Below are 25,546 nucleotides of genomic sequence, written 5' to 3'. Positions count from 1 at the left end.
AGGGAGTGGTTCCTGTTACACGAGTGCGGTCAATACGAGCCAAGGTTGCGTGCAGCTGCGGACATGGGAGCCTCTTGGGGCCTTCTACAGAATGAGAACCGGTACAAACACCATTAACTTTAGTCCTAATGGTATTGGCACTTTCGCTGCGTCCACGTCTTCGACTGCCTTGTTCTGATGCGAAATTGTCGTCTTAATCAAAAGAGAATCATGTTTGGCCTAGTACTTTTGCCTAGTTAAGTGCCCTTATTTTTGTTGCATCATCCTGTAGCATGGTGGTCGCAGTCACTGCCGAACAGATTAATTAAGGTAGACAAAAAAATAGGATTGGATAGGCATGACATTGCAAAAAAGATACTGTAGGTTAATAGTCGTCTTGGCGAAAGCAAGAATTAGCAGCATTTATGTATGCTGCTGACAACCAATCGTCTGTGAGGTTTACTAAAGAGTACATTCATTAGTTTATTTGCCACATGATATGGTTCTAGGGCACAACTTTCTGTCGACGATCATTAGTTTCAAGTGTAGCGTCACTAGAACAAAACTTCCCGCCGACTAGTGTAATTTTCTCTCTCGCGGACTTGGAGTGAAAAAGCGGGCTTCTCAAGTAATGCGGGCACTGCGGCATGATTAAGACAGCTCGAAAAAAGAACTAAAGGAAAACATTGTGCAGAAACTGTCAACGCCGATTGTCAATGCAGGCGAACAGTCGAAGATTTTACAAAGTTATTTGCTTTATAAAAGTAAAGATGCGCTTGGAGGTATACTTGTTAGAGTCCGTACATTTAGGTTACGTGTGTTGCTTCGTCCGATAATTACGTACAGAACAGAATCATTAACATGTACATCCGTAGCAGTGCCGGAGCCCCCTCCTGCAGCTGCCAAATGCGGAAAGCGCGGTGGGAGAAGAGGAGGGCAATCATCGCAATCCTCAGCCTCCCCAAAAGCTCTCGCGCGACAGCACGTGTTGAGAGGCCCGGCTATTCACTTACATGCACAAAGATATTACGGAAAGAAGTCTTCAATCAAGCCAAGTTCCACCGTCGCATTGTCGCCCATTGCCTACTTCACAACCTCCGGAATAGTTCTGGTTGTTCAATGAAATTTGAAAGAAAGAAATTATTTTATCGTTCCAAATGCCACACCTAGAAGTCACAGGTTTGTGGGAACTATGTTCGCATTAAATGTCTCTGAATCTGGTGTACTTACTGTTGGCGACGAACGGGCTACGCAATTTGTTTGTGCGAGAGCACACACTCTGTTTGTATCGATTCTGAAAGTGTGACCGCGAAACCCGAACCCCCACCCCCAACTGCCCAAACGGGCAGAAGAGCCAAAGAAAGCTGTTCGCTTTATAAAAAAGATCGAACCCAGCGTTGTGAGCGTCCCAAACTCAGCTGCGTACAACAAGCAGTGGCCATATTATCTAGCCCACTTGGAATAATGGCGACGGCCGAGTGTGTAGCCGCTTCAAGCCAAGCGGCTCACTACTTCTGCGTGCGCACGTGCGTATACTTGTGAGCGCTCACGCGCACTTGCGCTCTTGTGCACGCGCGCTTGCACGAGTAAGTGCGTAAGTTCAAGTATGGGATCGCGCGCACGAGCATGCGCGCAACCTTGTTTGTCATCGCTACTTTGACGACAAGTTCCACGACTGTATGATAACCGGCATTACGACATTCGAGAAGGCCTGGAGTACAATTTCAAACCACATGAATGAATGAATGAATGAATGAATGAATGAATGAATGAATGAATGAATGAATGAATGCTAGATCATTTTCATATAGAGCTTCAGTATCGACGCCATGATCCGCAATTGATAGCTGGTGGCATTCGCCGAGAGAACTTAAGTTCAAGCAAAAGGTGCCTGTGTATGGCTGCCGCTGCAAATAAATAAGCACATCAAAAGCAGAGCACTTTGTTCATAGCTGTAATATGACAAAGAGGTTCATTCTGCGTCAAAGCCTGCGAAGCTCTTATAGTCAGTCTGGACTTTGTTTAATCAGGAGTAGAATACGAGTTATCATGCAAGCATGCGTAGAGACAACAATAATAGCCAACGGATTCAAGCTACCTGCAACCCTCCGTCTAAAATCCAACTTAACCCTTTCGCGGCAGTAGTCGACCACTTGCCTTTGTAGTAAAAAAAAAAAAAAAAAAAAAAAAACATGAGAACAAATGAAGTTGGCACTTACACTTTTGGTTGGTGTTTCTCAGCGGAACTTACAATTTAGGTATTCCGTCCAAAATGTTTAGGAAAGGAGCGACGTATAAGCAGGAGACAGAAAATAGAAACAAGAATGAAGCTAAGGATGGCGAGAGTTGCAGAAAAAAAAATAAAGAAGAGGTCATGACCAAAGACTGTCATGATCTAGCCGACTTAAGAAAAAGAGAGAAGAGAAAAGACAACGACGTGCGAAAGAAGAAAGATCGCAAGTATTTGCGCTTCCCACCAATATAGGGTTTGGCTGAAAACGAAAATGATACCCAAGAGGAAACGGATAAACGCTGGGGTGCACGGTCAGCAATAAGGTCAAGGAGTTTTCGCCGTTTACGTCGGTTTAAAAGAAATCCACTTACCGCTCCACACCGTTCTATTTGGCGCGTAATCGCTTCTGGGGAAGAACGCGCACACCAGCCGCGGAGTTTTTTCCCGAGGGTGTGGTGTTTCTTCTTTTTTTCTTGCCTCCTTTCTGTGTTTTTTTTAATTTATAGTAAGACCGAAGGATTAGAGCGCATCTTTAAAGCGAGCGAAATATGAAAGGCCGCTCTTAAGTCCGTTTGACGCCATAAATTTTAAAACATTGTTGCGAATGCTGGTTAATGCAACATGATTATGCTGTTACGGAAGATACTTAGTAAAACACAAATGCCCGATTTCTGTATGCTTCTGGAGATGAGATGTTTGAACTTTGTGATTTCGAGCAACACTTTTTTTTTTTGCGATGGCAATTATGAGGGCAAACTTAGCGTCATACGACCATATATGGCTGCGTAATTCGGATTGCAGTGTACGAAAAGCAATAATCGTGAGATTTGAATCTAAGCCCTGCGAACCATAAATACAATGCCTTAAATATTACACTATGTCCCGTTTTGCTTGAATGACAGTATTCATTACAATATATAAACGACAAGTTCATAAACCATGAGCAGGTAAGCGAGCTAGTGACAGCCTTCTCTCCAAGCAAAACGACGAAAAACAGACAAATAGATTATTGGAGAAGTTACTTCTTACCCCTGGCATATTGCTGCCCAGGCAACGGCAGAACTTTCACACAGCACTGGCAAGAACGAATATCTCACCAAACCTGGATATTACTATAGAAGTTAATCTTTTTTGACATAAATCACATAATGAACGCAACGTCCTTGTGTGTCAATAACGAAACTCGCGCCAGCTTCCCACCAAGTGAAGCGACTGTTACAAAGGTGGCATTAACTTAGTAATGTATAGTTAGTTGAAATAACCGTCAGGGCACTGTTATGAACAAATGGAAACGCAGGCCACTATAAAAAAAAAAATACGGTGTCCGGCATGGTGTATCTCACAATTTTTCCTTTTATGACATTTCCCTGCACCTTGCGGGATTCCGCATAACTGATGTGCGATATTCAGAGCTCCTGTGCATGGTGCCGTAGATTAATTCGCCCTCGCGCTGCGATCTGCTGGCCTCCTGGTTAGCTCAGATCGTACAGCGACCGCCTTGGAAAGGCGCTGGTCCCGGGTTTATACTCCGGACCAGGGCAAATGTTTTCCTCAACTGCGAAGCTTTCTTTCCGAGAAAGCCGTATGGGTTTCTTTCGTAGCTTCGTGCTACATTCCGGTGGATGACGATTCCTCTTTTCATCGCATTGCCCTCCACCTTGTGAGATCCCACAGGACTGATTTTCCATATAATAATTTGTCACGCTGGGCAGTCATTGTGTCGCATATTTGCAACACATATTTACGAAATGAATATGAAGCATCGCTCTAATAGGGCTACAAAATGTGCAAGCCTGCATTAGGGAAGGCTGATTTCTGTTATATGGAATAGTATTCAACACACGTCTGTCCGGAAATCTCGTTACTATCTGTTCCCAGCAATGCTTAGTGGTAAACGCTCCAAACCTGTAGTTAGCCAATAAGCAACTGGGTCGTAGAATCAAATCCCGGCCGCGGCCGCTGCATTTGATCTAAAACGCAAAAACGCCTGTGCATCGTGTATTTGGTGCACGTTAAAGAACCTGAGGTGATCCAAATAAATCCCGAGTCCCCAACTACGGCGTGCGTCATAATCAGATGGTGGTTTTGGCATATAAAACCCCAGCATCTAACTTTTTTTGGTTAGCCAAGTCCCGTTAGGCAGAAACCAGTTTGTACCATCTCTGTTCCGTATAACCAGAAGATGCCACTGGGAAAATAAATAAAATGACGTCCAAGCACTTCGCTAATCTGTCAGCATCCACTGACTTCTCGTGAGACATACGTAGCTGTCTTGTTCTAAGGGGGGAAAAAGAAGCTCTTTATGGCTCTTTGGTTTTTTTTTTCACTTCTTTTGGCTCATCGCGAGATCGTTATTACTGTGGAACACCTTGAAGCACCGAGAATGGCAACGTGTTTAGCACGTGGCGAAACATGCGCTCCCCTAATTCAAAATAGCAGATTGTTAAGAACCCAGATTTTGCCGCCATCAAGCTCCATTTTAACATAAGCATTAGCGAGATGTTGATAGGAAACATTGTCATGCCTAATGAATCTCCTGCTTCAAAGCTAGTGAAAAAAATGCGATGAGGGCTTTAAACCTGCTTGATGCCTTGCAAACAACGCGATATGAGAAATAAACTAAATGGGCGGTCACTTATAGTAAACGCGATATTAACCAAAAAAAACATGCATCGTTACTTTCAGCCACTAACCCTAAATAACAACTCTTACAAGATAAAGTCATTTGTTTACTTGCTCCGACATTTGCCCCTTGAAAAACAGGGTATATGCACGTCTGGAGCACATTTTACTCTCTGCCTGCTCCCCCTCCCTTTCTGCTCAAGTAACTGCTGAAAAAGAAACAACGTGGCACAGTCGCACACAAAGCACTTTGCAAGCATGCAGGCGCGAGCGCCCACCCGACACAGACCGCACAGGCGGAAGGAGATCGACACGCGCGCATGTATGCAAAACAAAGTTATGAGCAGCTATTCCCGCTGTGCATAGAGCAACGGTGGAACAGCTTCTCGGGTGCGTTGGCCCTGAAGGCCTCGCAATTCCGAGTTGCTACCTTCGAAGTGACCTCAAAGCGATGTAAGAACACTGCCGAACTGCAGCGATAAAAAAGAAAACAGCGACAAGAGCAGCCCGCACAACGCGTAAGTCCGATGTCAATCGCTTCGCGCTGTAGTGAGCGGGACAGCTTTCACGAAGCAAACAGCGGGCGCTGGGCTATTTGGACGGTCCGAGTCGCGACGCCGCTAGGCGCGCATTATGCTCCAGTACCGCTGAGGCACGCTTACGAGGTTTACTTTCTCTCTGTCTTTCTCTCCCTCTGTTGGCCACTGCGCTGCCCACTGAGGACACCGGCACTAATAGGCTCACACGGGTACCTAAAGACTCCCAGCTGGGATCGAGGGCGGCCAGTGAAGTGGGCCTGGGTGGACACGTGGCTCGAGAATATATATCTCCTTTTTTATTTTATTTTTTGCTAAGGGTAGCCGCTTCTCAGCATTTCGGCTATTAGTGAACGACAGGACCGACAGCAATACGGGAGCCTTCTACACGGGCTCTTAGCATTTAAGAGCCCATTTACAGCGATACCTGTTGTGGGCTCACTTCCTTAGCCGTTTTGATGTCCGCCGGTGTCCGTCGCTAGAATCCCAGAGCCCTCATCCAACACTTTATACACAAAAAAGACTCGCAATGCTTCGCGAGGATTCTAAGCTCGGACCAGCAGATTGCCACTCAATGATTCTATCTCTCAGCCACTCCACCGTTGCTGCAGCCATGAATAGTTCTCCTGGAGAATACTGTGCCTGTTGTACACATGAGACAGCGTCACCTACCCAAGTGAAGAGGACGCCGGGCTTGAATCAATGCCTAACGCTTTCTTCTTCTCGAAAGAAAATTGCTCGCGCGCACCAGTGATGTTTATTCCTACCGATACAGCAGCGAACAGTGCAACTGCGCACAGTAGTGCGCCAGCTATCGCATCACTGCTTCGGTTTATAGAGACGCTGGCAATTTTTTAGAATAACGCTATGTACATTACGGAAACGTACAATGCAGGACATGAGACGGGGAAGAGCGGCAGGAGAAGATGGAATAACTGTCGATTTAATCAAAGATGGAGGAGACGTAATGCTTGGAAAACTGGCAGCTCTCTATACGAAGTGCCTATCGACTGCAAAGGTCCCAGAAAGCTGGAAGAATGCAAACATTATACTAATACACAAAAATGGAGACGTTAAAGAATTGAAAAATTATAGGCCCATTAGTTTACTGCCAGTATTAGATAAAATATTCGCCAAGATACTCTCCAATAAAGTAAGGGCAACACTGGACTTTAGTCAAACAAGGGAACAAACAGGAATGTTTCACGAAGGGATACTTTAGAATGAATCACATCCATGTCATCAATCATGTAATCGAGAAATCCGCAGAGTACAATCAGCCTCTCTATATAGCTTTCATAGATTACGAAAAGCCGTTTGATTCAGTAGAGATACCAGCAGTGATAGAGGCATTACATAATCAAGGAATACAAGCCGCTTACGTAAATATCTTGGAAAATATCTATATAGATTCCACAGCTACCTTAATTCTACACAAGAAAAGTAAGAAGATACCTATAAAGAAAGGGGTCAGACAAGGAGACACAATATTTCCAATGCTATTCACTGCGTGCTTGGAAGAAAACTGGGAAGGCTTAGAAGTAAGGTTCGACGGCGAATACCTCAGCAACCTTCGGTTTTCTGATGACATTGTTCTATTAGCAACACTGCAGACGAGTTACAACAAATGATTGAGGACCTTAACAGAGCAAGTGTAAGAGGTGGGTTGAAGATTAATATGCAGAGGACAAAGATAATGATGAATAACCTGGCAGGGGAAGAAGAGTTCAGGATAGCCAGTCAGCCTCTAGAGTCTGTGAAGGAGTACGTTTACCTAGGTCGATTAATCACAGGGAGCCCTGATCATGAGAAGAAAATTCATAGAAGAATAAAAATGGGTTGGATCGCATACGGCAGACATTGTCAGCTCCTGACTGGAAGGTTTCCATCGTCATTGAAAAGCAAGGTGTACAATCAGTAAATTTTCCGGTGCTAACATATGGGGCAGGGATTTGGAGATTGACAAAGAAGCTTGAGAACAAGTTAAGGACCGCACGAAGAGCGATGGAACAGAAAATGCTAGGCATAACGTTAAGAGACAGAAAGAGCGGTTTGGATCAGATAGCAAACGGGTATAGCCGACATTCTAATTAACACTAGGAGAAAAAAATGGCGCTGGACAGGTCATGTAAAGCGAAGGCTAGATAACCGTCGGACCATTAGGGTTACAGAATGGGTACCAAGAGAAGGGGAGTGCAGTAGAGGACGGCAGAAGACTACGTGGTGCGATGAAATTATAAATTCGCAGGTGCTAGTTGGAATCGGTTGGCGCAGGATAGAGGAAATTGGAGCTCTCAGGGACATGCCTTCGTCCTGCAGTGGACATAAAATAGGCTGCTGCTGCTGCTGCTGCTGCTGCTGCTGCTGCTGCTGATGATGATGATGATGCAGGAGGAGGTCCCATAGGTTGTAGCTCTAAGGGGACCTCCTTCCAGCTCCAAACCTGCTGCCGAGCTTGTCATCATAGCGGTTCACTCTAAAATGAATTGCAGGACGCATAAAATAACAACTTGTCTTGTGTGCTTCTGCATAACCACTTTTTTTTTTTCACGGCGCTATCAATTCGTCAAAGTATGTATCACTTTGACTTGTTTAAACCGGAAGCGCATCTCTAATAATGGAAGCGCAATTTCAAAAATAAAATTGGAATAATGTAACAATTATATACCTATTTTCCTTCTCGTACTTTGTCAGTGGTGTAAGGGGTGCGAGTAGGGGTGGAGGCGAAGAGTGGATAATAAGAAAGAAATTGAGTGACAGGAATTGTAGCATTGCACCGGCCGAAGTCATGTTCCTGAGCAGGGCTCACGTATTGAGCGTGAAGTCACCTCATGCACCCAGTGGTCCAGATCATTCCCAAAGAGACACTCTTGGGAACCAACAAGTGCTGTGCTCGTCTCATTTTACATTCTCAAGTCATCCCGAAAGCACCTTTTTTCTCTATCCGTCTCAGTTTTCTCTATCCGTCCGTCTCACTCGGCTCCCCGAGACCCCAACTAAAAGGTGTGAAAAACAGCTTGAGGTTGTTATAGCATACCTGAGAAACAACAAACTTAACAACATTCCTAAAACCGCGGTTGTTGGTTACCCCCTCGTGGTAGCAAACCTCGCAGCGACAGCTAGGGCTTTTTATGCAAAATCCACACAATTCCTTGGGAGTAATTTGCGAGAAAGGCGTGTGGGTGAAACTACGATATTAAAGTGAGTCTTTCTTTAAGGCACTCTAGAACTGCTCAGTTAACTCCTCGTTGAGTGACGCTGCTTCCTGTTGTTCCACGTTTACTCCCCCACAAAAAAAAAAAAAAAAATAAAAATAAAAAAAAAGAAATAAAAAAAATAGTGTGTTGAGTGGATCGCTACAGTGAAGACGCTGTGGATAGGAATTTCGGCCGTGCCAGCCGAGATATTTAAACGGAGCGACAGAAGCGACAAACAGAGTGAGCGGACGGACTGGAAAGTCCTAATGTGCAAAGCGCTTGCTTAATGTACAAAAAGCGCGCGAGGAAGTGATGCTGGCTTTATTATAAGCTTTGTGACGTCAAAAATCAGGAAGTGGGTCAAGAGATGAGAAAACATTTACGCTGCTCCCTGGGTGTTTTATGTCGACAATAGAAAACCACGTCGACAATACTGTTATAGCACAATAAGCAATAACCAAGCGGCAAAACGCTGGAAAGCTGAAAACTGCTAACCGGGAACCACATTAAAAAAAAGAACAAAAGAACGCCGATGCAGGAGGGTATTCAATAGAGAGCGTACGAGCGCCTGCATCTTGTGACAGCGATGGGTGTGAGAGCGACAAAGTCAACGCAGCGATATCCAATCGTGGTTTACACTTATGTATAAGAAAACTGTTGTCAATACATACCCTAAAAATAAGTGATTTGTAGCGTTACAGAAGCTAATAGTGCGACACAATTTTTTGCACACTGTTTTTAGTGTATCATGGGCGCCTCTGCTAAAACACCCTGTACACTAGGTTCGCGAAAAATGAACGAAAGCCTATTAAGCTTTCGTCTCTGGCACATTACAAGACAATGTGTCACTTAGTTCAACGGAATACGTCGCAGTGAAGAAGAAGAAGGATGCTACGTATCCATATTTATACACCTATACATCCTTCTTGAACTCTGAGACCATGTTTCAGACTTCACACCTGTGTCTGGCAAACTCTGCAAAAAAAAAAAAAAGAAATAAGAAGGAAAAGAAAGAAAGCTAACACAAAACATTGAAGCTCTGGCCAAATTTCGATTAAATTGAAATGGTCAGTTATTATCGCCAAATTATAAGCCTCATGCAAAATTTTAATAATTTGGTTTAATTTTCAGAAAGCTTATGCTTGCTACCAGCTATCTTAGTTGCTTATAAAACCTATCAAAAACGTATTGTTTAGAAATTAAGCAAAGGTTTTTGATGTTTCTGCCTCTTATTGTCTAACGATTGTTTAGAGATGACGACGCTGCGGTTAGCGTTTCGGACACGCGTGCCGATATTTTGAAATCGTTCTTCATGGAGATAGAAAAACAAACTTTGGGTAGGACGGGAATTTAAACAAAAGAATAGGAGAGAGAGAGAGAGAGAGAGAGAGAGTGAGAGAGATTGTAGACATGCGTCCACAGACTTGCAGCGAGGGTAGTTTCTCCCTGCGCAGTGGAAAGCACATAGGTTGAACATTGCAGTCGTTTCTACACGGACTCCTCAGGTGATGCAGGCTGGAGATTTAAAGTGTGTTACTGGTTTCCTAAAGCAGAAATGGAACAATTATTTTCTCTTATAACAACAAATGACAAAATAACACGAGACCACAATAAAGTGGAATAACAAAAAAGTGAACAAACATTAGCTGACCATAAATCGTAATTTCTTGCTTTGGGTCGCCCTATAGGCTTGCGAGCTCTATCAGACAACTGACGTAAGAGGAAACCGATTTTTTGCGGTTCAAGATGCTCATACCGCTTCTTCATGCTACAAGCCATCCCCATCAGCCTCAAATAAATGAAATCTCGGTGCAACGAGGCGCATTTCGAAGAAACTACAGTAAAAAAGAAATAAAGAAAAGTGTGGTGGGCTTGTCTAACGTTCCAAAACTATACAGTGAATTATGAGGGTCCCAGATTAATGTGGATCACCTGAAGTTCTTTAACATACCCCTATGTCTGAGTACACGAACGTTTTTGCATTTCGCTCTCATTGCTGGCCACTGTGGCCGGCATTCGAACCTGCATCCTTATGCACGCTCAGCAGCAGAGCGCCACAGCCACTGAGCGCCCGGCGAGGCAACTGCTGCGGCAACCAAATTCATAATTGCCTCAGGTTACTTGCTGCAGTCCGAGGAATAATAACTAATGGTATATCTATTCAAGGTGTTTTCTTAGGCTGATAGGACCATATTTACCGTACACAAGTACACGTAAACACTGTCTGATATACTGGTGATTTCATTATTAACAAACACGCCTTCTCTTCTCTCTGTTGTTATCGCGGACGTACACGACGCCAGAAGAGTGGCGGATTTTTATTAAGCCTTACTTTATACCTGTTGATGCAGCCACGGCTGTCCAATATGGGCGAAAACAAAACGATTTCGCGCTTCCCGTGGACGCACTAAAAGGTTCGTCGCTATCTCATCCCGCTAGACCGGGCGCGTTCCCGGTGAACGAAGCACGCCGGTCGTCAGCGCTGTAACAAAAGCAAACAAGCTTGGCGTTGAGTTCTGAAACTCGCTCTCATCACATCGTTATAGTGAATGCCGGCGCGGCGCACATTTTGTGTTGTGAACTTTCTGCTGCTGTTCTTCACTTTGAGCTTGCACAGTAGCGGCCAAAGACACTGTGTGCCGACACGCAGCAAACTTAATAAAACAAATATTATCGAGTTCATTTTTTCTATCGAACGATAACCGAACATTTGTATATGTACGCATCAATAAACTTCTTTTAAGAAAGTTGTTTGGTGTTTAGTTCAAATGCGGCGATGGACGCGAAGCTTTCGGCAGTAACTGAGGAAGCGAGAGTGCGCTTGTAAGCGCATTGAAGGCCGTCGCATTTTTTAAAAACTTTCAAATTACTAGTTAAGCGTTAGTTTGCGCCGACTTACACTGCACAAGTATTACACTCTGGGTGAAGGAAAATCTGCTCAACACAAACATAACAAACGAAAAAGACGTGCTATGGATCCTACGCACGTGTTGGCGTCTGTGAGAAACGAAGCATTGGTTAAGCAGTTAATCAAAACCTATAATACTGTTAATCTTCTGCAGAGCGTTTTGCAACATAACGACTGCGTGCCTGCCGGACAAGACGCGGAGACCTCCACTACGTGAGGCACGTGACCGTAGAATGCGCTGCCTACTGGATCGGTCCCGTTTTTATTACGCCATCTCCGGGACGGGACTTTACAATTGCTAGGCAACACAGCGGGACGGGCACGAGACGGAAATTTCTGAAATCGCCCGATGTTTGTGCGCAGGCGTGAGTAAGAGTGGGTACGAGAGAGAAAATCTGGGGAATTCTGCTCCTTGAATATCTGACCACGCCTAGGCACCGAGGAAAGGTTTCTTTGCTCGTTTTGTATGCGTTTGTTCCTAGGCGTGCCGGCATTGCGGGGTGAGATGGAGTCTGTTGATGCTCCGACGCTGGCTGCCGGCGGGGCGAACCGGCGCTCTACTTTGAAAATAACATCGCTGATTTTCCCGGAGGATCAGTAGGGGCCGTAGTAGAGACCAGGCCTGCTCTCCTGGAGCAGTATATATCTTCGCTCGTGCCAGGCTTTTCGTATGCGGCTCTCCGTGGCGTTTCAAAAGCATTTTTCAATTGTCCCCTTTGAGTGAAATAAACGACATTCTGCAAAAAAACATGTGCAAAGATTGGTAGGCGGAAGCTGCGAAGCTAGCGAAGCGGAAGCAAAGCAGGTAAGTCCGGCGTACCTTTAGCGTGCACGAGCGAAGATATAGCTCCAGGAGAGCCGGCCCGGTCTCTTCTATACGGCCCCTACACCAGCCTCTGAAAAATCAGTGATGTTATTTTGAAGGTAAAGCGCCGTAAGGCTCGAGAAAGGTATAATCCGGCATGAATGACTCAGCACGAGCGCCGCAGGCGTCAGAAAGTCTTTCCGACGTAACTTTAGAGACAGCAATCTGTCTGTCTGTCTGTCTGTCTGTCTGGTTTTTTTTTTCTTATCTCCAAGCTTCATTTAGCGCCGAAGTGTTCGAACAGCATGCGAGTCATGAAGGGATAACAGAGAGAGAGAGAGAGAGAGAGAGAGAGAGAGAGAGAGAAGGGAGGAAAGAAAGGTAGGATGGTTAACTAGACTAAGGACAGTTTGCTACCCTGCCCGTAGGGAGGGGGAGTGTGTGTGTGTGTGTTTGTGTGTGTGTGTGTGTGAGAGAGAGAGAGAGATAGAGAGAGAGAGAGAGAGAGAGGAAACATGAGTCTATATCGCACTTTCGCATGCACTAAGGTGCAAGATCTCTACAGTCGGGCAGTCAAGTCTGTTGCCTTTATGTAGTGAAGAAGCGCTCGGACTGCTTTCTGGGCTAATGAACTGTGAGGCCAGGCTTCCAAGATTTTTGCTTCTGTAAAGGGCCTATCGTGCAGTCCATTCAAGGCACACTGGAGAGTCTGACGTTAGTTATCAAAGCGAGAACAGTGGCACAGAAGATGACTGATGGGCACTTCATGCTTGCACTTAGCGCACATTGGTGAGTCCCCCATTCCAATGCGATAGCTGTAGGAGTTAGTGAATGCTACTCCTACCCACAGCCGACACAGCAGTGTAGCGTCACGTCGTGAAATGTTTGCTTGTAATTTCAGTTTCAGCGATGGGTCGAGGCTGTATAAACGACAGATAGAGTTCTGTGGTGTATGCCAGTAAGTGAACATGATGGTACGAGTGAGACTGCCAAGGTCTCTTGCAGCATCTCACTCCCGATAAATGTACAAAGAGTGTCGGCGCGCCAGCTCATCGCTGAGGTGATTACCAACGATGCCACAATACCTCAATACCAGTGTTCTTAGACGAATGTCTAAAGGATTTTTTTTGAAAGCGAAAAGTTGGAATCCACTCTGCTGTAGCGCGAAACTACTGAAGAAACTTCATACAGGCTTTTTTTCTGAACTTTCTTTCGTAACTTTTTGCTGCAATAGGGTGGATGCCAGTTAACACTTTTCTAACCTTTATCCACTTTTGGGGATTCCGCGAACTGATTTGCCATAATATACTTTCTTGATATGACGTCTCAGCGAAACGCACAGGCAATGAGAGACAACATAGTGGGGGGAGGGGGGGTTAAGAATTTAGGGTTTTTTAACGTACACCAAAATGATGGTACGCGAGCGTTTTTGCCTGCTCTCCTCAACAGAACGCGGCCTCCACTTCAGGGAATGGAAATGGCAGCCTCGTGCGCAGCAGTAGGACGGCATGGCCACTGAGAAATGGCGGCAGATACAATTATCCAAGAATGCTGCTGCACACCGATTCCAGTAGCATCGAGGTCGGCATTCTCAAGAGACTGTATTGACAGAAATAAAGCAGCATATGGGCGTACAGTGCAAAATTGCCTTTCGATTAGTTGATAGCCGATATAAGCGCCCAAAATTGTGCTGCCACTCGAGTGTCATTGCACACAAGTAATCCAGTAAGCGCTTTGTATGCACGAGCTTGAGCCTTAACCTTTTTTTTTCTTTATAATTCCGCCTCTTTCTTTAATTGCCCAAACGGCGCTTTCGCTTCGTTTTCAAGCCTTGTTAGGACGTTCACGCAGATTAAACGGCCAGCTAACAAGAAACCACGCGAGCAAGATAATTATCTACCCAGTAAGCAACACTATATGCGTGTAGCGAGTGTAGAAACATGTTGGATCCGAAGCTGCGTTAAGCAAACACCATGCCGTATAGTGCAGTAATCCCCTCTAATCGACAAATCGTTGTTGCGCACGCGATCATGGTGCGTGTGTATGTGCGCACGCGCGTCTGTCGTGGAATAAGTCCCGTAATTAGAGTCAGCAGAGCGTAGCTTACTGTCAGAGATATCTGTCAACCAGTTTGCTTGGTTTCTGTCGGATTAGGTACCCACCGGTTGGTGAAGTTAACGTCGTGGCAAGTGCAACTAGTGGAATACCATGTAATCCGCACCTGCCCACCCTTTAAAAAAAAGTGTGGCACTGCTCTTTTTTTTTTCTTGGCATCTCCAGAGGGAACAGAACAGAGACAATGAGTAACTTCTCTCCTCCCCCCCCCCCCCCCTCAAAAACAAAGAAAAGAACTAGAGAGGGAAAAAGAAACCTCATATTAAGCCTTACAGAAACGCTTTAAGAAGGCAAGCTCAGCAGAAGCTCCGAAAGATGTGCAGCCGTACCCTAACTTTAGGTACCTGCGACACGGCTGTCCAGGTACTTGCACGAAGAGGCCATTGAAAGAGTTCTTGTCAGTAAGTGTCTCAGCGACCATTGGGAAATGAATGGGCAATCGTCTTCACTATTTATTAAGTGCTTGCCCTTTGCTCTCTCTTTATCGTGTGTGTGTGAACTTATAGGACCGCATTCGTCATGCCGGCCATTACGCTTTCGGGCTGAGTCATATAAACAACTAAGGCTGTGCATATCTATCTGTAAGTGCTCCGACAGCGGACAGGTAAATACCCGCAATAACTAATATAACTTGAGGGGGGACTTTCGGTCTCTAAATGAAAAAGGTAAAAAATAACATAAATAACCTTGCGATTACACGTGTCACGGACCCGAATATAACGTGAGGCACGTTCTGCGGCTAGAAATCCTGAAGAAAAAAAAAAAGGGGGGGGGGGGGGAGACTCGCGTTACATCATTGCAAATACGGTAAGTGGACGAGGTGCTTGTGTAAGACCACGTGGGCAGGCAAATAATGGAGCGTGGGGGAACAATGGATGGCAGGAACCCGCTGATGTGAGCATCGCGCACCCTTTCAGAACATTTTTTGTCTGCGGCGGTACACAACGCTCATTATCGCAGAGCCATCACCAATCCTTGTGGCGTTACAGCTCCCCTTCTTCTTATATTTGGCTTATTTTCATGTCCTAAATCTACAACGGGTGTGCGGTTCAAGCTGTTTCTCTTTCTCAGTCAGATATCTATTGTGGTATGTGCTTTTCGCAGCTCAGGACAAGCATTTTGTTTTTGCCGTTATGAGAATTCTGTTTCACCGTTCTTTTCTCACTATTTTCATTTATATGACTTCACTTATTTCTACGAAAGCATTGTTTAAAAGGAAGACGCTACGTTATGATGCGTCCATGCATGCCTCATATTGTAACGATGTTAATAAAACAACGATATTTATTAAGGGCGAACTTGTGCCCACAACCAAAGTTACTGCGGTCGCGAATAAATCCCCGGCAGTGGCGTTCTCAAACTGGCCTCGAACCGCCTTCTTCCTTCTCCTCGCGTTACACCTCGTGTGCGTGGCGCATGCGAGCCGGGTCCAACCGGCTAACCGTGCCACGAAGATCGCTGCCTGTTGTTGCTGAACGACACCACGGTACGGCGTGCACATGTCCAATAGGAAGGGCGCGCAACTTGAATGGGACCTTGTCGCGGCAGTATAAATAAATTGCGTTTGTTTAACGCAACGCAGGCGCACTGCATGTCTAGTAAAAATATAAATTCTTTGGTCTTACGTGCCAAAAATACGGTATCATTATGAGTGGGCGACTATGGATCAATTTTGTCCACCTGCGGCTTTTTAACGTACGTCCACTGCACTGTACACGGGCAGTGTTGCATTTCGCCCCATCTAAACGCGGCTGCCGCCGCCAGGATTTAATCCTACGCCCTCGGGCTTAGCAGAGCAACGCCAAAGCCACCACGCCACCAAGGCGGGTCATCGATATTGCCAATTAAAGGAAAGTGCTTATTGAAGCGCTGCCGTTGCCTGGGAGTGTATTCGGATGCAACCATATGTAGTCCCCTGGATAAATTTTCGAATGGAGCAGCACAGGACGCACGAGGCCAAAATATCAGTTGCTAACATCTGTGCGTTTGTGGTAGTTTTTCTAATCGCCGTTTCTCGTGTGATATCGCAAATGGTAGCTACGTATATTCGACATTAGAAATTATCTAGAAAGGCACGCAGAACTTCAGTATATATAGCTGTGCAGGTGCTTGCAAACATTACCGACCTTGCCAATTTCGCGTTGCATTGCATTACTTTTTTTGGTGCATGTGGCATGGAGCACAATATTCGCATGACGAGACAGATAACACAATGCTCGAGGGCATTGTCGCTTCGAGGAGCATTAATTAAAAATATGTCACCACAACCTACTTTTAAAGAAAATATCAAGGACGTTTAATGAGCACACGTGGACGGTCAGTATTACATTAGTATTTCAATTAAAGAAATGTAAAAAAAAATACATCTTGGGACGGCGCATTCTTTATGGTGCTTTTTCCATCATCACTCCTCGCAAAAGCGAGAAATCTCGAGAAACGAGAACGAGATCGAGTGATTTTCGTATGCGCCGCAGCTCTAAGACGACATCAAAAGACTCAAATGCTCTCAGTATTTATTACCATTTTTTTGGCAACGAGACTCAGGGCGCACGTGAATCGATGGGAGACCGTTAAACGGTCGTTTCGATCGCCATTACAAACGAGATAGCGAAAACGATAGTGCACGGCGCGCGAGCCTCAATTTTTAGGAGGTCCTCTATAGCGGGTCGAAGCGTGTGGGGGCGAGGTGTAGGGCGCTGTGAAGGTTGAACAAATATTCTTTGGCAGCAGGGTTACAGAGGTGTAAAAGAAAAACGACCGCCATTATCGTAAAAAATGACCCAGGCCCATCGAGCGGCTGGGAGTGCACGTTGCTCCCGCTGCTGGGCGGCCTGCGCCAAGAAATGTGCGCTACTTTTGAAGCCATCGTGGGAGAAGAACCCGATTACTGGGACTCGCACGTCGGACGGTTCCGCTGAAGAATGCGCTGTCACCGAAAGGGAGATGGCGTCAGCCTTTCATAATCGCAAACTCGGTGCCGCTCGTGATCGCGTCGCGCTGCGCTGATTCGTGAAAGAAGTCTGTCGTTCGTGTGGCCTGTATCATTACAGACATATGCTTCTTCTACCCCCCCCCCCCCTCCACCCCCATTTCCCGCTTTTTCGCTTATTGCACCTTTATCTATTCGTTGTTTACTTTTCACTTCCTTTCGAAACTTCGCTTCAGACTTCAAGACACGCGATGAATATTATTGCCTTCACCGCTGGTTATGCTCCCACATACATGTGCAGCGACCAGGAATTGTGTTCTGCGAAATGTGCTGGTGGCATCGGCCGGCTCCGGCTGGGTCGAGCGGGACAACTTGGCTATGATCTACCGGTACCTTACTGTGGGGCCGGAGTCACATTGTCGTCCGCGTAGGTGGAACTAACGCTGCGGAGTGCGAATTAAAGGAGACGCGAGGCCGTGTTTTTCTTATTGTTTTTTTTTTGTACTGGCAAACGTAGCCGGACCTAGCGCATCGGCTTGTTTTCATTGCAGCGTAGAGCATGCGGCAGTCAAGCGTGTACGGGAATCTGAAAGGGCTGCCAAGTGAAGAGCCTTCTTCGGCAACGGAAGGTAGCCGGCGACATCACCCACAGCTGAGAAAGATCCTGCTGCATAAATCATTGCATCGCCATATCCATTTTCACGTCGGACACACCTGACAAGTCGTATTCACTTCACTGCCGGTAAGAACACTGTTTCTTTTAATCAATGACGGGAAATTTTGTTCTTGTTGTGCTGATTACGGTCAATATTGCGCAAATTTTGCTGTTTTCTTCTTTTTTATAGTTGAATATATTGCAGGCCCTTCACGGCCCATGCAGGAGTGGCACATAAATGTAATGGTAAATGCGAGTACACAGTAAAAGAAATCACTGTGAAAAGTCAATACACTGAATGAGGTTCATAAAGGAGTCGATGTTATTGCAACATACAATATCATTAGTTAATCTGTTCCACTGGGGAATTGCCAACGGAAAAAGGGAGTGTTTGTTAACGTTAACACGACTATGGTGGCAGATGGATTGTTTAAGATGATTTAGTCTGGTTGAGCGTTTAGGAGGATCATGCAGGTAAAGAGAATGTGCTATCTGGAAATTACCATAGTATAATTCATGAATAAGCTTTAGTCGAGAGGCTATTCTTCTCTGCGAGAGGGATTTTAGGTTTGCCCTTACAATCAGACCGGAGACACTAGGTTGCCGTTTCAAATCTGAATATACAAACCTGACTGCTAATTTTTGTATGCATTCTATTTTATTGATAAGGTATTTTTGATGAGCATTCCAGATTATTGCAGCGTATTCTAGGCCTGGCCTTATTAGTGTTTTGTACATGTTTAGTTTGATGTGTGGTGGTGCGGTGCGCAGTTTCCTTTTTAAAAAGGATAATTTGCCTTCAACTTTTTGACACATGGTTGAGATATGTGCCTCCCAGTAAAGGTTAGGCGTTACTTTAATGCCTAGGTATTTGACGTAGTCGATTTTGCCGATTATTGAGCTTCCGATCGCATATGTAAAGTTAAGTGGAAGTTTCTTATTTGTGAAAGAAATGTAATGTGTTTTTGTAGTGCTCAGCTTCATGACCAAAGTGTTGTACCAGGAGTGAATTGTTTGCAGTGAATTTCTGAGTTCTGTTTGGTCGTCCGAATTGTGTACACCACACAGTCGTCGGCAAGCAGGCGCAAATGAATGAGGTTTTTAACGGAAAAGTGGATGTCGTTAATAAACATCGAGAACAAGAGTGCCGCTAGAACCGATCCTGGAGGGTGTACTCCGGAGTGGACGTCGAGTGCTTGTGAAAGATGAATGTCAATTGTCACGCTCTGTTTACGATTGGTTTGAAGTCTAATTTCGAGCTCGATTTATGTATTGAAGGTATTGAAGCCTTGCGGCAGTCGTCTGGTAACATTGATGTTTGAAGAGTAAGAGTGAACATTTTAAATAGATACTTTGATGTCCAGCTTAAAGAATTAAATTATGGGGTTTTACATGCCAAAACCACTTCTTGATTATGAGGCACGCTGTAGTGGAGGACTTCGGAAATTTCGACCACCTGGGGTTCTTTGACGTGCACATAATCTACGTACACGAGTGTTTTCGCATTTCGCCCCTATCGAAATGCGGCCTCCGTGGCCGGGATTCAATCCGGCGACCTCATGCTCAGCAGCCCAACACCATAGCCACTGAGCAACCACGGCGGGTGATATCCAGCTTGCGTATCGACTTATGAACCCTTTGTTAATCTCATCCGGGACAGTAGATTTTCTTAAAGCTCAAGATTATGCAATAGCGAAAGCATACCCTCTTCACTTACAGTTAATTCTTCCATGGGTATTTTGACAGCGTAAGGTATTAAAACTGCGTGAGTAGCATGTGTTGTAAAAACTGACTGGAAGAAGGTGTTCATGTTATTAGCAATTTGTTCAGGATCGTGGGTAACTTGATCCGAAATTTTGATTTGCGTTGTTTTTTCTCGTTCATCTGACAAATATCGCCAGAGTTCGTGAGGGTCATGCGTCATAAACGAAGGTAAAGTAGTGTCAAAGAAACAGGCTTCTGTTTTCATTTTTTTTTGTTTTAATGTACTGATAAGATCGTCTAACATGTACTTGATTCCCCTTTCCCGCCGTGGTTTTCTTTTTCTTTTTCATTGGATTATATCATGTGTTATCCATGGGTATTCATAGTTAATGCGTTTCTTTTTATTCGGAATGAAAGTTTCCTCGCAATATTTAACAACATTTGTAAAACGCGTCCAGATCTCTTGTACATTTGTTAGTTCGTTGAATGTATGAAATTGTAATTCTAGGAAAACTAGCCCAGCAGGATCGTTTGCGCGTGTGTAATCCTTAAAGTAAGTAGGTAGTGGTTTTTTGTATTTTCGCGTGATTGAAATGGAGCAAGTTGCGATAAGCGCTTTGTGTTCCGAAATGTCATTCTCGATGGTCACGGAAGATCCTTCTAACGTATGACTTATAAAACCTAAGTTGAGTAAGGGCGATGATGTTGAAGTGATACGGGTGTTATCAGTTACCAACTGATTCAGTGAAAACGTGAACGTCACGTCTAGCAATGATTCTGAGCTCGCGACATCAAGGCTGCCATGTGAGCGGTTGATCCAGTCTATTCTGGGAAGGTCAGAATCTCCGGCAATAATAAATTTTGATCTAGAATTAGTTTGATCTGCCGAATCGGGACACTACAACAGAAATGCAGCAACAAGAATCACAATGGGCGAGGGGCGATCGCCTGACCACGTTCAGAGACTTCACCCAACACTACAGACTCCAACGACGCACATTCCCGCCACCACACGATAAATTAAACAGGAATGAGGCCGCAACTTTACGCTTGCTACTGACACACACCTACCCTAGCCCCGTCGTCCTACATCACTGCTACCCGGGTTTATATCTAACAGATGCCTGTAAAGCTTGCGGACACAGAGGAACGTTGCGACACGTGCTCTGGGAATGTGCCGGCAACCACGGTAATGAGACCACCTCCGTTCGCGACGCGTCCGTAATCGCGGCCGTTGCCAAAATACGAGAAGCCTCGAGCTCGCTTCTTCCCGACGCCGCCCCGGCCGGGGATCTTCTCCATCAGCATCGCCACCACTGGGAGGCGGTTCTCAAACGTTCAGAGTTGGCAGACACAAAGAAAAATCTTCGGAAAGGCTTATTGGTGTGCCTTTGAGTTTACAGCAGCCAGATACGATTGAGACACGAACTAATGAACCAAATGAAACAGCCCAAGGACGCGAGCTCAAGACTGGTTCAGCAGTGTTAAGTGCATAGCGTCGGAAATATTCAATAACCCCAAGTTTCCAACTAAGCAAACTATCTGCTTTAACTGCGAAACTTTATATTACACAGGGCCTAATTATGATGTTCTGCTTGGATCCTGATCACTCTCTCGCGCTTGTTAATCATATTACCAGCGTTCTTTATCTCATATTTCGTTTCCCTCTCTTCTGAAACGCTCGTGAAATATTCAGTATTATACAATACCTGAGACGGATCGCTGTAAACGATTGTTCCGTTTTTTTTTCCATTCGCGCTTGATTAGTGATCCGAGTGAGTGCCAGTCCCCCTACGTTATCACTAGAATGGGCATTTCATTAGCAATCAGTTAAATAAATGAATAAATGACTATAATCTATGGAAAAAGATGTTACATCATACCTGTCCTAGAAGGTGTCATTGAATAGCGCCACTTCCTATTTAGAAACATTCTCTCTCATATTTAATTTCTGATGAATGGGCCCCGCCGACGGTGGAGCGATGTCTCTGAATGCGCCTGAAAACAACCTTGGATTAAGGTTGTAGGTTTCCGTAGTATCATAAAGACCAGCTTTCGAAAGCTTATTACGCATCAGCTGAAATCAGCTGATAAATCTAAACTTAAAACATTGAAGAAAGAGAATCATTAGGAAAATATCCTGAAGGACACATATAGCAGATTTCTACCCGCTATGGAGTAGCAACACAAATACGGGAACTCCATGGAAATGTTTCGAAGAATTTCCCTCGCGGCTGCTTTCACGGCGATGGCATACAGCAGTTTTTATGGTTTCCTGCATAATTAAGATTGTGCAAGTGTATGTATGATCAAGACACCAATCCTTAAGGCCTTGTTAATCTTTTCAAGTGATTCTCCGCGGGCTAGCTTTCTCGTTCTTTGTGTAAAGGATAGATAAAGAGAAACCCTCACACGGAGAACAAAGAAGAGCTTATAAACTCGGGGCGTGTGCGCGTTCGCTCTCTGTATTCGCAGTTTAGAACAATGCAGGCTGCTGAATGTATTATACGCCCTGCCCGAGCGAGCTGCGCGCTGAGCGCCCTACCAAGGGCGCTGGACGATTCCTTCCGATCCCCATGGTTCTTTTCCCGTTGCGCTTGATTGCGAGAGATCACCGCTCTTCGTCTGTTCTCACGCGACGAGCGCTGAATTTCCTTATCAGAGCGGTCCGATCGGACAAACGCGCACGGTCTTCCCTTCGCGCCACGAATACGCGGCAAGCTATAGAGCCATCCAGACGCACGCCTCCCCTCGGTCTTGTGTTTTGTTTTAGTGCAGCGGAACTTGCGCACTGCCGTTTCATCTATACGATCCCCAGAAACGTCAGTTAAGCGGCCCTGTATAGGGGTCACAGTACACAGCTGGCGCGAGCGTGCGAATATACGCGTCTATGCGTGTTGTCTCCGATGGTGTCATGTAGTCGTCTGCTTAGTTTGGACGCTTGATTGATGGAGTTTATTTATGTCCTTAAGCAGTACCAGGACTATGAGAGACGACTTATCTTAGTGCTGTGGATTAGTTTTGATCACCCAGGTTTTTTTTAACGTGTGTGTGGTACAAGGGAATTGTTGTATTACATTCCCAGAGGATATGCTGACACCGCGGCTGGGAATCGAACCCGCCACCGCATGCTCGACAGCAGGACACCGTAGGAATTGAGCTATCACCGCGGGTCATCTGCATGGTTTCAAGCGTCAAAGCACTATTCATAGGTTGTATATCGGTTGCGCATTACTGTGAAGTGACGGAGAGTTTCATATTTAGTAACACAACACAAACACAGACACGAATCAGGACCAGGACAGTCCCTGTCTAGTCGCTCCTTTCATTCTGGTCCATGTGCCGGTCTGCACTGTGTTACTTAAGATGAAGCTGCACCGACTCGCCCTAGAGTCTGTTCTGCTAAAGTGGTGGAGAGGTGAACGATGTCCCTCTTCGGGTAATTTATTCTTGCTCGCCTTGCCTGCGAACAGGTGGTGGGATCTCACGTATAGTAGTAAAGTGCCGCACCAGAAACTAGGTGGGGCTGCGCCGCGCCTCGCATTCACGTCGATCACTTTTTGACGAAGCGCGATCTATTCACAGACGCAGGAACAGACTCGAGGCGGTTCTAGCGCTCAAACGGTGTGCTGGTCGAAAGGCGTCGTTTTCATTTCTTCTGCGGTATTGAACGTCGTAACAGAAGTGCGCCTGTTTAGAGGAAGCGAAACAACTGCGCTTTTGAGTTACGAGGAAGCTTTAGCTCGGGTGCTCCTATCTAAATACATGTAAAAGGAGAATTCGTTTTTCTCGGCAACCACTGCACCAAATTTGACGAGGTTTGTTGCATTTAGAAGAAAAGCTTAAAATGTAATGACTGCTGGTTTCGAATGTTTGAGTTAGGTTGTCAATGTTTTATTAAAAATTGTCAAAAATCAAAAATATTTGAAAAACGATACTATTAAGTTTACAACTCTGTAACTCTAGAACGAAAAATGCTAATACAATTCTGTGAATTGCATCTAATAGTGCTTCTAAAGCGGACAAGATTTATTTGTTACACATGAATATAAAAAAAATGTAGTGATATGGCAATACAGCTTTTGCAGAACCCTTGTAAACAACGTAACAAATTCACATAAGATGTAAAATGACGCATCGAAGTTGTCCGCTTTGAAATATCTAATGGATGCCTCTTACAGAACCACGATATCTGTTCTTCATGCAGAGCTATGAATTTGTAAACTTCGTGCTTCTATTTTTTTCAAACTGTCGAATATTTGAAAACTTTTATAACAAGATACAATCCCTAAATCGAAATTCGGCTTCCAGACGTCACTAGAATTTGACTTTCTCTCTCAAATGCAACAAATTTCATTAAAATCGGTCCAGAGGTTATCTCATAAAAACGTTTTTGCGCTTTACATGTATTTAAATAAGCCGCGTCGGAGTTGGGCCCGAGCTAAAGCTTCCTCTTAACTTGACACTGGACCACGCGAGAAAGCATGGCGAAGAAAAGAACGCGTTTTCCACACCACCCCGTCAAGAGTATCCCAATCTCGAGGAACATTTTAGAGGAACATTTAGAACCTAACGCTCTATAGAAGTGCATGCAACGCAATTGCCCTACAGTGATGTATGCACAAGTGTAAGCAGGGTAAGTACATGGAGCTAAATTCTCCTATTGGCAGTTGAGCAGGCTCAGTAGCCTTGAATGCAAGGCGCCAGTTTCCTGATACGGAGAATATACACATACACGGGCCTAAGCATTTTCGCATCGGGGCGATGGTTGCGGAGCTATCTACCGAGGCGACAATCCGTCATAACACACATGCTCACGTGCTAGCTGATGCTGAAACAAGAGCGCCAGACTAAAGTGGCGCGCAGTAACCGTTGCATTCATAATTACTGTTGGCCTTCTGAGGGGAGTTCTCGTTAAAGCCGCAATCTTGTAAACGACAAATAACACAACAGCGAGGTTCCGGGTTAGAATAGGCCTTCCGGTGTAGACAGAAACATAAAAAGAACTCGCAATAAAAAAAGGTTTTCTTTATGGAAATAAAGCACAAGTTGGACTGAAACATTTTGAAACAAAACACACATAGCGTGTTTGTTTTCTGATATCGAATCTGAGTACTGTTGTTGTGATGTTTAAGCTAAAAAAGAGAACGAGTACAGCGCTGAACAACGGGACGTGACAGACGGCGCTTCGTCTGTCTCAGTCACGTCCCGTTGTTCTGCGCTCTTATTCGTTTTCTTCAGACATGTACCAACTAGACCAAGTTAGCACGTTAATACAAAAGAGCCTTCAATTAGGTAGGAATGTGATTAAACAAGTAAAAGGGTGCTTGCGATAGTTACGTAGCTTCCCTTATTCTCTTACTAAGTACGAGGTCGCGGGATGGAATCCCGGCCACGGCGACCGCATTTCGATGTGGGCGAAATGCGAAAACACCCGTGCACTTAGTTACGGTCCACCTTAAAGAACCCCAGGTGGTCCAAATTTTTGGAGTCCCTCACTACGGCGTGAAACATAACTTAATTTTTTCCCCATATTCTCTTTAGGTTAATGTAGTGTACAAAACGAAATTTAATACTTACGTGTGTCGTATAGAATACAGCGCTCTGCAAATGGCGCGTGACCATAGTCTGAGGAACAATAAGCAGATAGAAATAACTGCTTATTTGATCCCTTCAGATGCAGTACCACCATGTTTAAATTTTTCATTCAGTCACACAGAGGGCGCTTTGCCTGAAGCGCAGTTCAAGCACCATATACAATCAGATGAAGCCTTGCTCGGTCAACCTTACACCACTTTGCGCACCCAGGCCAGAACTGTACCTGCGGCTATGCTTGAATTGACGAAAAAATAAAGGCTGGATA

The sequence above is a fragment of the Dermacentor andersoni genome, chromosome 5 (genome assembly GCF_023375885.2).
Source record: "Dermacentor andersoni chromosome 5, qqDerAnde1_hic_scaffold, whole genome shotgun sequence".
In the NCBI taxonomy this organism is placed as follows: Eukaryota; Metazoa; Arthropoda; class Arachnida; order Ixodida; family Ixodidae; genus Dermacentor; species Dermacentor andersoni.
The sequence above is the reverse complement of the archived record's forward strand: the minus strand, read 5'-3'. Positions refer to the sequence as shown.